This window comes from Amblyomma mixtum, chromosome 3 (genome assembly GCF_055824585.1).
Source record: "Amblyomma mixtum isolate Tamu chromosome 3, ASM5582458v1, whole genome shotgun sequence".
Lineage (NCBI taxonomy): Eukaryota > Metazoa > Arthropoda > Arachnida > Ixodida > Ixodidae > Amblyomma > Amblyomma mixtum.
The window spans coordinates 364,581,653-364,596,637 of NC_143014.1; positions in this window are offsets into that span (position 1 = coordinate 364,581,653).

The following is a 14,985-nucleotide window of genomic DNA, read 5'->3' on the forward strand; positions in this document are numbered from 1 at the left end:
CTTGAGCGATGCAGCGAGCGGTGGGCATCCTGTTCGAGGACCGGCGAGCACGCATGTTGCTACGCCGCCGCCGAGTAATTCAGTTCTTTGCAGGCGCACGTCAGCCCAAATAAAGAGTTTCTTTAGAAGCCAATCTCGCTCTTTTCCTGTTCACCGGACTGCAGTCACCACTACGTGACAATATTAAGTGGCACGTGCGGTAGAGATATGGGTATAGTAAACCAACCACTTCCACAAGTTTACTTCTAAGAAAATCTACGTGTGCTTTCCATGAAACAGCTACACCAGAGAATTTACATAGTCTCTTGAAAGTTGGCATGATCTCTAAAGACGTCGGCAGCACTGATATTGTTTCGGTTGTTGATATACTGTAGTTTTAATGGCAAAATATGAAAGGTTTGTTCTTGGTATTGCCGATTTTCGCGAACTATAAGCGACGCCACAGTCGAACCAAGATTTCAACTATAAAGAGTACGCCGTCGGAGATCATGCTTCCTGGACTTATTAACAAGTTTCCTTGCTGTACAATTGATACACATCTTTTTTTTTCATTGAAGGTTACTTAGCCCCTAGGTTTAGCTAAAAACTTTCTATTAGTCGGTGTAATACACAGGGCCGATGACAAATTAGGTTGTCGCCCGGTGCCTGCATACGTGCTCCGTGCAAACGGAACCGCACACTACCGTCACCCCGTCCGGGACATTTTATCGAAGGCCAGATCGCTAGCTCTGAGTGTTCCTGCACAAAGAGAAAGTCAGGAAATATCAGCACGCCTCGGGTTTACTGCTTCTTTGTTGAGGAAAGCAGTTCTTTGCGAAATCGTTGCATAAACTGAAAGCTGGAATGGTTCGCGATAGTTTCCCTTTCGACCGTCCTGTGCTTGGATTTCAATGAAGCAAGTTACAGAGCGGCTTCTGTTAATTTTCCTCAGAATTAAGGCATTAAGCTCACGGATCTCTACTTTCTTAAAAGTACGTGTTTAGAGCCACGCTTCAGCTCTTGATGTGTTACAGTGAGCAATGTTTTACTGCATATGAGTGGCTTCACATGCAGCGTCGCTGAGTGTGGACGTTGTGATGTTTTCTGACGTCTCACGTGTGAGCGACATGAATAAGCATTATTTTAGGAAATGTTTTTCCTTGTACTTCTTCTGCAGCCACGGAGGCAATGCTTAGCCATTTTTTGGCAGCTTGCTCCGGCGTAGTGCGTGACTGACATTTGCGCTGACACAGCTACCTACCAAAAACGCCCGCCAGTTGCACGCCTGTGTGCACATGCGCCTAAGCATCGAGCCTTATGATGTATGCCAAAAGATGAATTTGCGTCATAAAGAAGAAGTGAGCCTCAAGCAACGCGAACGATTGATTTTGGTACAGTGCCTTAGTACTCTTGAGCAATTTTGGTCCATCATGTTCGTTTAGATATATTGGATTCTGGCTGGAATTGAATTGAATCCTGTATTGATTTAAACAAAAAAAATGCCTTGTCGTTGTACACGCTAAACTAAACTTTAAACATTTCAACAGCAGATATTTACAATTTATTTTTATTCGTGACTGCAGAAGAGAAGGGTAGCGTAAAAGAAAAATGGCAACGGTGGCATCACCAATTGGCCAAAACCTGTCAAAGAGGATAGCTAGCCACGCTGAAAGCATAAGTGGCCGGCGTTCTTTGTGGCTGTGTGCGTGTGCGCTCGATTTTCTTTCTTTTTGGTCGTCAAGCGCTGTTCGCCGACGGCGTTGCTCTTGAGATCGACGAATGAGTATCGCCCCCATCTCTAGGTGACATACGTTTTAAGGCGGAAGCCTTTAATGCCTCATCGTTGTAAGTAGGAGTTGTCGACAGAAATGTCACGCTTTTCAATTGGTCGAAACGGTCGGGACGTCACAGTGCGCGAATTTCGAACGGGGCCAATTGTACCGTCGGGGACAAAAGTCTCCGGACCACGTGTTCCTCAAACAAAACTTATAGCTCTACTATCAGACAGCAGCTGGAGACCGCACTTGTGGAGATGAAAGAACAAAAATTTAACTTTTGCCTCCACAAGGGTGGTCCCCAGCCGCCGACTATTAGCAAAGCTATCGGCTTCGTTAGAGGAACACGTGGTCCGGAGACTTTTGTCCCCGACTGCACTTTGGCTAATAGCCATGCAACCAATTGAAGGGATCGTATAGTGATGCTCCAAGAGATGCTCCAAGTAAGTTTGACTGAGTTGCTTACTTAACCAATTAGTCTAACTAACCTTTACAGTCAGACCAGATAAATAAATAAACCGAGTAAGAAATTGGCCGAGCGTGGGAATTCGAACCCCGGTCTCCGGAGTGCGAGGCGAGCACGCTACCACTCCGCCATGCCACCTCGATGGTTTGGAACGAACAAAGGTGTGTCTAGTGAATACGGTGTCTTCGTTCACTCTCATCTTTCTCCCTTCCCGTTACGGCGAGGTTTAGGTGTCCACCGAGATAGGAGAGACAGATACATTTCCTTTCCTCAAAAACCAATTTAATGACGAGCAAGGCGTATTTGTCCGCGTTTCGGATTGGTACAAATTGTCGTGACGTCACCGCGCGCATTTGACGGGTGTCCACCGAAATATGTGAGGCAGTTACTGCGCAACTTCCTTTCCTCAAATGCAATTTTCGACTAGTGTCCACTGAGATATGTGAGACAGTTACTGCGCAATTTCCTTTCCTCAAATACAATTTTCATTTTCTTCATTACGGCCCCTCTTTCTTCTTTCACTCACGCTTCCTCCCTTCCTGTACGGTGCGGCTCAGGTGTCCACCGAGCCCCATTTCCTTTCCTCAAAAAGCGTTGCGTTCAAAGGGCAAGGCATCGCGCCGAACGGGTGGTGGCGTTCTGTGGACTGCCTAGCAGCGCTACACCACGCTGTCGCGTTCCACTCCTAAAGGCGAAGCTTAAGCGTCATTAATTGGCAGTTAATTAATGCACCAACAAAATGTGCAGTGAACAATCGCGTAGCAGAATGCAGCACTCAGGCTTTCGCCTTTCACCACTTTAGCCGCTAAAGTTCCTCGTAATTTTGTGCAACGAACATATTCAAGGAAAAAATACGGACCCTGACCAAGTCGAGAAATTTTAGACGTTTCGGAACGTCGTACGGGTTGCTTGATCACTGAGCGGGTCAGGAAGCGCCGCGACTTATATACGCAACACGTGGCGTAACGAGCGTGCGTAGATCATATTTCCTTGCATCCGGTTCATGGTAGCTGGTGTCGATTGGATGATTAGGGATTCCAGCAGCGGCCGAGATGACACGTTCCTTTCCTTCGCGACGACAGTGGCGTGGTCCCAGTCAATCACGTGACCATGTTATGCACATGCTGAGCAATGATGTTTGTGGCGTGATTATTTTTTACGTCATTTTTGTGTTCATTGAACCGTCTTGTGAACTTTCCCGTCTCACCAATGTACATCTGGGGGCAGTCTGCACATGGTATCTGGTATATGACGCCTGGAAACTCTCCAATCTGCAGTCTATCTTTCACGTGCACGAGCTGGATGCGGAGCTTGCTGGTAGGGATGTGGGCAATTACTTTAACTCATTGCCTGACCAGATGTATTTTCGTCGCACTATTGATTATAAAGAACAATCGACAGCAAAAGAAAGAAGGAATTTGGCCCTAGGCGTCGTTGAAGTTGGGAAGTGGAACATTTCTTGTGAGAGTGGTTATTGAAGGGAAACAAATATGTGAAAATGCTCCCTGTTGCGGTTAAGCAATACTGGCCATTGAGAAAAGCTTGAGGTTAGAAAAAGTTTGCTACGTACAGGAAAACATATGCCAAAACGTGAGAAAATCGCAAAACAAGGGTTTAACGCGTTATCTTACGATCCGTGTTTCTGTAAGGTAGTTTTTAGATTTTATAATTTTCTGTGCAAAATCGAAACATTTTAAGAAATATATCACTCATCCATTGCAGAGGGCACGTTTCCTTCGGCAGAAAACGCACCGTCAACTTGTAAGAGAACCGCCGCGCCTACTTTTCAGCGGGCGCCGCCGAATAGATGTTTAGGTAAATAGCTGTTTAGGGCGAATAGGTGACAAGAAGAGCACTAACCGCTATCTGCTGTTTGCCTCGCAGGAATTCTTTCCGGCGGTTTGGAATCAGGGCTGAGCTTCACTGCAGACTGGAGCTGTAGGTATCAAGTTGTAATCCTTGGTTAAAGCTGATTTTATCTGAACAACAGCACAATGCTTCAGAAAACATTCCATGAACAATGAATGGACTAGGCGCACAGTGAGTCTGGAAGCTCAAAATACTGGTCTCTTGCGAACAGCACAACAGCATTCACGTCATACGCGAATAATCAAATATTACCGCCTCTATCTGAAATCCAAACGTAAAATATGGTGGCAAAGTTGGTGGCGATTGTACAAAACGATGCGGTCAAGGTGGCAAAGATGGTCGCATTATGTTCATGCATGGTTGCACTGGGGTCGCACATGGCTGCACTAAGGTGGCACAATGTTCCCACATAGTGGCATTACGTTCGCACCTGGTTGCATTACGGTCGCAGATGGTTTCATTTATTTCATTTATTTTACCCTCAGGGCTTTCGCCTTACAGTTGCACTTGGTCGCACTATGTCGCACATGGTCGCACTGTGGTCGCACATGGACGTACTATGTTTGCTCATGGTCACACATGGTTGCACTATGATCACACTGTGGTCGCACATGGTCGCATGCTTTTCGCACATGGTTGCACAATGGTCACACACGGATGCACTGTGATTGTACTAGGTTCGCACATGGTCGGACTGTGGTCGCACATGGTCGCACTATGTTCGCACATGGTCCCACAATGGTCGCACTATGGCCGTACAATAATCGCACATGGTTGCACTGTGGTCGCACATGGTCGGACTATGTCCACACATGGTCATACAATGGTCAGACTATAGTCGCACTAGGTTCAAAGGGGTGGTATTCTCCCGGTGTCGCCTTTTGTGCATGTTGCATTAGGGCGGGGCCTAAAAAGTGCGTACAGCTGCTCGAAGAAACAGAAAACGCCGCCGGCACTTTCGTCGGCGGTGCTTTCATTCACTCCGAGAAGTGACAATTTACCACTGCTGATTCACTAGCAGCAGTAGTTTCGTACCTTTGATTAGCAGTTAATTATTGCAGAGATGTTTGTTTTTTATTTCAAAGAGCATAATGTATGTACCACTGATAATGAGTATTTACATTGCAAGGCTGATAGCACTTATTTCAATACATCATTCCTTTTACGAACGCGACTGCGTTTTAAGCCGTGCAAAAAATGGCTCTTTTCATCTCGTAGTCTGAAACAAGGGAACGACCACAAGAAGGTGTTAACATTCAGTTGTATGTTTCTAAACGTTGTCACGTTGCTTTAAATCCTCTTTGGCTCGTGCGGACACTGTTTCGTGGCGCTAACGCGCATTAAAATGCCGTGAAGGGCCATGCAGCCGCTAGCACAAACGCTGCCAAATACATCTCGTCGCAGCGGGCAACGTCTGCTTCGTCGCCTGTTTACAACGCTGCAAAGTAAGTTCGGATGGCAAGTGGCAGCCTGGCTCAGCAGGCAGTAGCCACACTCCTGTGCTCTTCGGCGGAGGGTAATACCCCGAAAAGCTTCATCGGTCAAGGCAAACGGGTCGCGATATCCGCGGACACGGCACTCGTCTTTGCAGCTCAAAAACCAGGCAAGGAGAGTGGGATCCATGGCGTCTAGTATTAATTTCGTAGCCCGTCGCCTGCTGGAATCGCTTCAGTGCATTCCGTCGTCCGACAAAGCGTAGTAAATGGAGGCAACGTCACGGTGACACAGCAGAAAGGCGGGTCCTTTGTCGTCACGCCACCGTCACGCGAAGAGAAGTGGACATGTCGCAAAAGGCAACATAGGGAGAATACCACCCCAGATGGCCACACTTTCGTTGCACATGGTCGCACTATATGCGCACACGGTCGCAAAAAGGTCGCATGTGGTTGCACTATGGTCGCACATGGTCGCACTGTGGTAGCACTGTTTGCACATAATTGCACTGTTTGCTCATGGTCGCACAATGATCGCACATGGTTGCACTATTGTCACACATGGTTGCACTATGGTCATTATAAGCTCGTACAGCGGTCGCACATGGTCGCACTCCGTTTGCACATGGTTCCACTATGGTCGCACATGGTTGCACTATGGTCGCACAATGTTCGCACATGGTCACTCTCTGGTTGCACATGGTCGCACATGGTTGCACTATGGTTGTACTATGTTTGCACACGATCGCACTGTGGTCGCTTTGCCGCACTGTGTTCGCACGTTATTGCACTATGGTGTCACATGGTTGCACTATGGTCGCACATGGTTCGCAGATCGCGCACTGTGGTCGACACTGTGGTCGGCACTGTGGTCGTACATGGTGACTCTATGTTCGCACATGGTTGCACAATGGTCGCACATTGTTGCCCTATGGTCGCACTAGGTTTGGAGATGGACTAACTGTGGTCGCACATGGTTGCAGTATGCTCGCACATGGTTGCACTGTAGTCGCACTATATTCGCACATGGTCGCTCTGTGGTCACAGATGGTGACACTATGTTCACAATTTGGTCACACATAGATGCACTATGTGTGACCATAGTGACCATTGTGCATAAATGGTGCCCTGTGATCGCACATGGTTCCGCTATGTTCGCATATGGTCGGACAATGGTTGCACATGGTTGCACAATGGTTGCACTGCGGTTGCACATATCTGCTCTATCCTCGCACATGTTTGCACTATGGCTGCAAATGGTTGCACTATATTCGCACTAGATTACACGTGGTCGCACTGTGGTCAGAAATGGTTTGGTTTGGTTTAGGTTTATGGGGTTCAAAGTCCCAAAGCGACTAAGGCTATGAGAGGCGCCGTAGTGGAGGGCTCCGGAAATTTCGACCACCTAGGGTTCTTTAACGTGCACGTGGTCAGAAATGGTCACATTATGTTCGCACAAGTTCGCACTGCAGTCGCATACGGTCGCACAATGGTTGCACTTTGTTTGCACAATGATCGCACTGTGGCAGCATATGGTCACACTATGCTCGCCAATGGTCACACTGTGGTCGCACATTGTCGCACAATGGTCACACACAGTTGCACTATGTGACCATTGTGTGCAAATGGTTGGCCTGTGGTCGCACATCATTGCACTATGTTCGCACAGTGTTGCACAGTGGTTGCACATGGTTGCACATATTCGCTCTATGCTCGCACATGGCTGCACTATGGTCACACTAGATTCACACATGTTCGCACAGTGGTCACATATGGTCCCACTATCTTTGCACATGGTCGCACTGCAGTCGCACATCGTCACACAATGGTTGCACATAGTTGAATAAGGGTTGTGCTTTCTTCGCACAATGATCGCACTGTGGTTGCACATGGGCACACTATGCTTGCACCTGGTTGCACTGTGGTCGCACTACGTTCGCGCATGGTCGCACTGTAGCTACATGGTTGCACTGTTTGCACAAGGTCGCACAATGGTCGCATATGGTTGCACTACGGCATCACTAGTTCGCACATGATCGCACTGTGGTCGCGCATGTGTTCCACATTGGCTGCACATGGTTGCACTATAGACGAACTATGTTTGCTCATTAGCACACTTACATCGCACATGGTCACACTATGTTCACACATAATTGCACTATGGTCGTACTATGTTCACTCATGGTTGCACAATGGTCGCACATGGTTGCACTACGGTTGCACTATATTTGCACAATGGTCACACTAGGGTCGCGCATGTTCGCACTGTGTTCGCACATTTGTTGCACTATGGTCGCATATGGTTGCACTATGGTCGCACATGGTCATATTATGGTTCCACATGGTCACACTTGGTTGCTCTATGATCACACAAGGTTCGCACATGGTCGAACTGTGGTTGCACATGCTTGCACTATGGTCGCACTAGATCCACACATGGTCGCACTGTGGTCACACGTGGCCACACTATGTTCGCAGATGGTCGCACAATGGTCGCACTGTAGTTGCACATGGTCACACTACGCTCGCAAATGGTTGCACTATGGTCGCACTTGGTCTCACTGTTCGCACATCGTTTCACTGTGGTCTTACTATGCTCCCACATGGTCGCACTGTGGTCACACATGGTGGCACAATGGTTACACATAGTTGCACTAATTGTGCCCAATGTGCACAAATGGTGCGCTGTGGTCGCACATAGTTACAATATGTTCACACAATGGTTGCACATTGTTGCACAATGGTCGCACAATGGTTTCATATGGTCGCACATCGTTGTACTATGGTCTCACATGGTTGCACTATGGTCGCACTAGATTCACACATGGTCACACTGCGGTCGCATATGGTCGCAAAATGGTTGTACTATGGTCGCACTTTGTCGGCACAATGATCAAACTATTGTATCGCATGGTCGTACTATGCACACACATGGTTGCACTATGGTGACACATGCTTGCACAAGGTTTCACTGTGGTCGCACATGGTCGCAGTATTCTAGCACACGTTGCACTATGGTTGCACATGGTTACAGCAGGGTTGCACTAGATTCGCACATGGTCGCACTGTGGTCACAGTATGCTCGCCCATGGTCGCACACTGGTCACACCAGTTTGCACTCTTTGTGACCATTCTGGGCAAATGGTTGACCTGCAGTAGCACATGGTTGCACTATGTTCGCACATGGTTGCACAATGGTTGCACATGGAAGCACAATCGCACTGTGGTTGCAAATTGTCGCACTGTGCTCGCACATGGTTGCACTATGGTAGCACTAGATTCACACATGGTCGCACTGTGGGCACACATGGTTGCACTATGGTCGCACATGGTCGCACTGTGGTCGCATATGGTCGCACACAGTTCTGCTATGTGTGCCCATTGTGCACTAATGGTCGCCCTATGGTCGCACATGGTCGACTATTCTTGCACATGGTTGCACTATGTTCGCACATTGTCGCACATGGTCACACTGTTCGCACATGGTTGCAGTGTGGTCGCACAGGGTCGCACTATTTTCGCACATGGTTGCACTATGGTCGTACTATGTTCACACATGGTCACTCTCTGGTTGCACATGGTCGCACAATGATCGCACATGGTTGCACTATGGTTGTACTATGTTCACACGCGGTCGCACAGTGGTCGCCATTGTCGCACTATGTTCGCACATTATTGCGCTATGGTGTCACATGGTTGCACTATGGTTGCACATGGTTCGCAGATCGCGCACTGTGGTCGACGCTGTGGTCGGCACTGTGGTCGCACATGGTCACTCTATGTTCACACATGGTTGTACAATGGTCGCACATTGTTGCCCTATGGTCTCACTAGGTTTGGAGAAGGAATAACTGTGGTCGCACATGGTTGGAGTATGCTCGTACATGGTTGCACTATGGTCGCACATGGTTGCACTATAGTCGCACTAGATTCGCACATGGTCGCACTGTGGTCACACATGGTGACACTATGTTCGCACAAAGGTCACACATAGGTGCACTATGTGTTGTCACATGGTTGCACTATGGTCGCACATGGTTCGCAGATCGCGCACTGTGGTCGACGCTGTGGTCGGCACTGTGGTCACACATGGTCACTCTATGTTCACACATGGTTGTACAATGGTCTCATATTGTTTCCCTATGGTCTCACTAGGTTTGGAGAAGCACTAACTGTGGTCGCACATGGTTGGAGTATGCTCGCACATGGTTGCACTATGGTCGCACATGGTTGCACTATAGTCGCACTAGATTCGCACATTGTCGCACTGTGGTCACACATGGTGACACTATGTTCGCACAAAGGTCACACATAGGTGCTCTATGTGTGACCATAGTTCACACATAGTTGCACTATGTGTGACCATTGTGCAAAAATGGTGCCCTGTGATCGCACATGGTTGCACTATGTTCGCACATGGTCGCACAATGGTTGCACAATGCTTGCACTGTGGTTGCACATGTTTGCTCTATGCTCGCACATGGTTGCACTATGGCTGCACATGGTTGCACTATATTCGCACCAGATTACACGTGGTCGCAATGTGGTCAGAAATGGTCACACTATGTTCGCACAAGTTCGCACTGCAGTCGCATATGGTCGCACAATGGAGGTACTTTGTTTGCACAATGATCGCACTCTGGCAGCAAATTTTCACACTATGCTCGCACATGGTTGCACTGTGATTGCAAAAGTTGGACAATCGACACACATGGTTGCACTATGGATGCACATGGTCGCAGTAGTCTCGCACATGGTTGCACTATGGTCTCACTATGTTCGTTTAGTGACACACTGTGGTCGCGCATGGTCGCACTATGTTCGAACATAATTGCAGTATGGTCGTAATATGTTCGCTCATGGTTGCCCTATGGTCGCACTGTTTCCACAATGATCGCACTGTGGTCGCACATGTTCGCACTTTGTATGCACTCGGTTGCACTATGGTCGCACATGGTTACATTATGGTCGCACTTGGTTGCACTATGGTCATACTAAGTTCGCACATGGTCGCACTATATTCACAAATGGTCTCACAAAGGTCACACATGGTTGCACTATGTTGGCGCTAGGCTCGCAGATAGTTGCACTGTACTCGCACATGGTCGTACTGTGGTCACACTGTGGTGCACATGGTCGCACTATTCTCGCGCATGGTTGCACTATGGTCACACTATGTTCGCACATGGTTGTACTATGGTCACACATGGGCATATTATGGTCGCACATGGTCACAGAATGGTAAGGTCTCGTGTTAGCTTAGATTTGAAGAGGGAACGGAGGAAACTGGTGAAGCGAAAGGCTATTAACGAGTTAACATTAAGAGGGAAGGTAGAGGAATTCAGAATGTCACTGGAAAACAGATTTTCCGCTTTAACTGAAGAAGACGACCGTAGTGTTGAAACAATGAATGATAATCTTACAGCTATCGTTACAGAGTGCACCGCAGAAATAGGTGGTAGGATGGTTCGACAGGATACCAGCAAGCTATCTCAGGAGACTAAAGATCTGATTAAGAAACGACAAAGCATGATGACGTCTAACTCAACAGACAGGATAGAGCTAGCAGAACTATCGAAGTTAATAAATAAGCGCAAGGTAGCCGACATAAGAAAATTTAACATGGAGAAAATCGAGCATGCTCTAAGGAATGGAGGTAGCCTAAAATCAGTGAGGAGAAAACGGGGCATAGGTAAAAACCAGATGTATGCGCTAAAAAGCAAAGAGGGCAATGTCATCAGGAATAAAACGGGGCATAGGTAAAAACCAGATGTATGCGCTAAAAGGCAAAGAGGGCAATGTCATCAGGAATATGGATAAGATAGTTGAATTAGCCGAAGAGTTGTACACAAATCTATACAGTAGCGAATGTAAGCATCAAGTTACTAATGGACGCAGTCGAGCACAGCAATGGGACATCCTGCCGGTAACGAAAGAAGAAGTAAAGAAAGCCTTAGGAGCAATGCAAAGAGGTAAAGCAGCTGGTGAGGATCAGGTAACAGCAGATTTGTTGAAGGACGGAGGAGAGATTGTGCTACAAAAACTAGCCACCCTGTATACGCAATGCCTTGTGACCTCGACAGTACCAGAAGCTTGGAAGAACGCTAACATTATCTTAATTGATAAGAAAGGAGACGTCAAGGACTTGAAGAATTTCAGACCAATCAGCTTATTTTCCGTTGCCTACAAGGTATTTACTAAGGTAATCGCTAATAGAATCAGGACAACCTTGGACTTTAGTCAACCAAATGATCAGGCAGGCTTTCGTAAAGGATACTCGACAATAGACCACACTCACACTATCGATCAGGTGATAGAGAAATGCGCAGAATATAATGAACCCCTATATATAGCCTTCATTGATTACGATAAAGCATTTGACTCAGTGGAAACCTCAGCTGTCATGCAGGCCTTGCGGAATCAGGGTGTAGAAGAGTGTTATGTGAAAATATTGGAAGATATTTATAACGATTGCACAGCTACTATAGTTCTCCATAAAGTCAGCAATAAAATTCCAATACGGAAAGGTGTCAGGCAGGGAGACGCGATCTCGCCAATGATCTTCACTGCCTGCTTACAGGAGGTATTCCGAGGACTGGAATGGGAACAGTTGAGGATAAGTGTTAATGAAGAATACCTGAGTAATTTGCGATTCGCTGATGACATTGCCTTGCTGATATGTTTTGCCGTACTAGTAGCGTGTCCCACTAGGCATCGGGTCCAGGAGCACCGCCGCAGTGCCGAAGTTGCAAGGAACGTGGGCCGGAGACGGGGAGTAGGGGAAGTGAAGGAAAAACTGTATTTACATTTCTACAAGATTAATTACAAAAATGACAAACAAAGTAAAAACTGAGAAGACTCAGGAAACGTTGAGCGTATCGCTCAGGGAGTCGCTCCGGGAATGGCTTCTCGATGAACGGCTCGAGCGCTTTAAATAGGCCCTCCCGAGATCTTCCCGCCTTTTTCAACCAATCGTAGGGACTTCGTCCGGGTGCTCCAAGGTCGTTCACCGCTTCGTCCTCTTCCTCGGCTGAGGCCCCTGGATACTTGGAAATGTCCAGAAGAGCGTGTTGACGGGCTAGTCGTTTCCGGCCAGGCGGATTCCATATCTTTGTTCAAGGAAATGCCCCAAAGGCGAACACCTGCCGCGGCGTCACCCCGCGGTTGACAAAAGAGCTAGGACCGGTTGAATGGCAGGCGCTTGGCAGACGCTCGTCTCCGCAGGGGGCAGCTGGCGTTTGAGTCATTGTTACCCTGACAGATGCACACACAAAGTCGCAGGGTCAATACTTGGGTGCCTTGGGTGACGTTTAAGGGGAACTCCGGAAGACACGTCGTGGCAGCTAGGCAGAAGTGGTGGTACCAGGAATCCAGGAGTTGAATCGTTTCCACCTGTTATGAGGTTGCACGGGAGCGCGTGCCTGAAGACCACTTTCGCAGAACGACGCACTGCATCTGGGAATGGCCTAAGTGGAGACAGGTGTGACGGGAACACACAAAGATAGTTAAAGGGGGGGGGGTAGAAACACAACATTGCTAAGCCACTCAGGACAAGAACAGCAAAGCATGATCAATCAGTTCGACAGGCAGAGCACAGCGGTGGGGCTAATAATTAACATGCAGAAAACCAAAGTTATGTTCAACAGCCTAGCAAGGGAACAGCAGTTCGCAATTGGTAGCGAGGTGCTGGAAGTAATAAGAGAATATGTCTACTTAGGACAGGTAATGACCGCAGATCCGGATCATGAGAGGGAAATAACTAGAAGAATAAGAATGGGGTGGAGCGCATATGGCAGGTTCTCTCAGATCATGCATGGTAGCTTACCAATATCCCTCAAGAGAAAAGTATACAACAGCTGTATCCTACCGGTACTCACCTATGGGGCAGAAACGTGGAGGCTAACAAAGAGGGTTCAGCTTAAGTTAAGAACAACGCAGCGAGCTATGGAAAGGAAAATGATAGGTGTAACGTTCAGAGATCAGAAGGGGGAGGAGTGGGTGAGGGAACAAACGCGGGTTAATGACATCTTAGTTGAAATCAAGAAGAAGAAATGGGCTTGGGCAGGGCATGTAATGCGAAGGCAAGATAACCGCTGGTCCTTAAGGGTAACGGAGTGGATTCCAAGAGAAAGCAAACGTAGCAGGGGACGGCAGAAAGTTAGGTGGGCGGATGAGATTAAGAAGTTTTCGGGGATACAGTGGCGGAAACTGACAAAGGACTGGGTTAATTGGAGAGACATGGGAGAGGCCTTTGCCCTGCAGTGGGTGTAGTCAGGCTGATGATGATGATGATGGTCACACAAGGTTGCTCTATGGTCACACAAGGTTCGAACATGGTTGCACTGTGGTCGTTCCTGGTCACACTCTGTTCGCACATAGTTGCACTGTGGTCGCACAGGGTCACATTATTTTCACACAAGGTTGCACTATGGTCGTACTATGTTTGCACATGTTCGTCCATGGTAGCACAATTCTTACACATAGCTACACTATATGTGAGCACATAGTTACTCTATGTGTGACCATTGTGCAGAAGTTGTTGCCCTGTGGTCGCACATGGTTGCAATATGTTCGCACATGGTCGCACAATGGTCGCACTGTGGTTGCACTATGCTCGCACTAGATTCACTCATGGTCGCACTGTGCTCACACATGGTCGCACTATGCACATGGTTGCACTATGCTCGCACTAGATTCACACATGGTCGCACTGTGCTCACACATGGTCGCACTATGCTCGCCCATGGTCACACTGTGGTCGCACATTGTCACACAATATTCACAGATAGTTGCACTATGTTACCATTGCACGCAAATGGTTGGCCTGTGGTCGCACATCGTTGCACTATGTTCGCACATGGTCGCACAGTGGTTGCACATGGTTGCACAATGGTTGCACATGTTCGCTCGCACATTGTCACACAATATTCACAGATAGTTGCACTATGTTACCATTGCATGCAAATGGTTGGCCTGTGGTTGCACATCACTGCACTATGTTCTCACATGGTCGCACAGTGGTTGTACATGGTTGCACATGTTCGCTCTATGCTCGCACATGGTTGCACTCTGGTCACACTAGATTCACACATGTTTGCACAGTTGTCACATATGGTCACACTATGTTTGCACATGGTCACACTGCAGTCGCATATGGTCGCACATTGGTTGCACATGGTTGAACAAGGGTTGTGCTTTCTTCGCACAATGATCGCACTGTGGTAGCACATGGTCACACTATGCTTGCAAATGGTTGCACTGTGGTCACTGGGGTCGCACAATGGTCGCACATGGCTGTATAGCGCCCGGCGACGCTATAAAGTGCCGGCGCTGAGATCGGCGTTCCCGAGAAAGAGGAAAATAAAGATGGATAGCGCGTGCTCGGCTTCGCTCGCGCCCACTCAGCCTTCTTCAGAAGCCGACCCATCTCAGTGTAAGTATGACAGTGCGCATACTCACATAG